We start from the raw sequence: 1,323 nt of genomic DNA, 5'->3' as shown, positions 1-1,323 counted from the left end.
ACGACTAGTGTGACTGTTGCTTTACAGCTATGAAATGGATGCAACTATCCTAGGCTGGATTTATGAAAAGTGCTTTAAAAAATATTGTAATATAGATTCCTTTGATATTAAAGGCTTTGTTGTAAAAATAGATTATTGAATACTTTATTAACAAAGAAATACAAAGCATATGCCAGCTTTTTTTTCCCACTTTTCTTCCTACTTTCTCATCATCCTCTACCTGCTCTTTTTCCCATTTCTCTTCTTTGCTTTCCTCCCCAGAATTATTTCTTGTATTCCTCTTCTTCCTCTTGTATAAAAAAAATCAAAGCTGCATGTATGCAGGATGGGGAAATAGAGCAAAAGTCAAGATTCTGTAATAAACAAGTAGAATATTTTGTACATTGAAATTGCTTTGCTCCTTAAGATTTTTTTTTATCCATAAAATTTTTTTTTTTGCCTGGTGTAACTCATGTACCTCAGTGCAACAGTTTAGAGGTAAGCATTTTTTAGAGGAGTAAAGTATGTATCTCACTCTTATCATTTAAGTTCTCGCATCAGATTAAGCATTGGAGGTCATTGTTATCCTAGGTCAATGCACATACCACCCATATATAAATACCTTCAAAGAGACCTCATACTGGAACCACTTTTTAATATTTTGTAATGTTAAAGTGACATAAGCTCTCAATGGAAATATGTTGCAGATTCAGTTTTGCAACTTTGTTAAAGTGTAATCAGTATGTAGTTCTTTTGATGGGTATTATTTTATGTTGTTTATCCATGTTTTAAAACCCGAAATATGCTAGCTACATATTTTGTATATTGTATTTTAAATGTTGTTTTTCTTAGTAGTGAGTGTTCCATTCTTTTTATCTCTTTTTGTGTTATTGCCCTTTATATCAAAGAAATTTCTTGTTTCTCATTTTTAATAGATATGTCCTATGAATTATAAACAAAATTGCATAGGAGGTACAGGAAAGCATTTTATTTAGACCTGTTTGAGGTCTAGGCTTTTGTGTTTTATTTTACCTAATATTGATTGTGTATGTATTTTATGAAAGCCCACAGGGCCACCTTTCTTATGATGTAACAAATGTAAAATTGAAACCACCCATTTATCCGCATGTGGTCATACTTCCCCTGTTATTTGTGTATTATTATGTGAGCCTTTAATTCTTGTTCTTAAATCAGGATACTTGCCATAAGTCATCTTGATGAATTAGCATGTTTATAAATGTGCTACAGATAACTATAATGATTGACTTATATGCTTCTATGTAATTTATTCTGCTAAAGAGGTAAATTTCATAAAGTTTGTATCAAATGGAATATGTAACCAAA

The 1,323-nt window shown here is 30.9% G+C and overlaps 1 protein-coding gene across 1 annotated transcript in view; it reads left to right on the top strand.

Annotated features, from left to right (window-relative positions):
- Positions 1–1,323, top strand: part of LOC119586318 (inositol 1,4,5-trisphosphate receptor-like) — a gene marked incomplete at its 5' end in the record, with an annotated part of 125,834 nt that overhangs the window by 124,252 nt on the left and 259 nt on the right.

The sequence above is a fragment of the Penaeus monodon genome, chromosome 21 (genome assembly GCF_015228065.2).
Source record: "Penaeus monodon isolate SGIC_2016 chromosome 21, NSTDA_Pmon_1, whole genome shotgun sequence".
NCBI lineage: Eukaryota > Metazoa > Arthropoda > Malacostraca > Decapoda > Penaeidae > Penaeus > Penaeus monodon.
The sequence above is the reverse complement of the archived record's forward strand: the minus strand, read 5'-3'. Positions and strand labels throughout refer to the sequence as shown.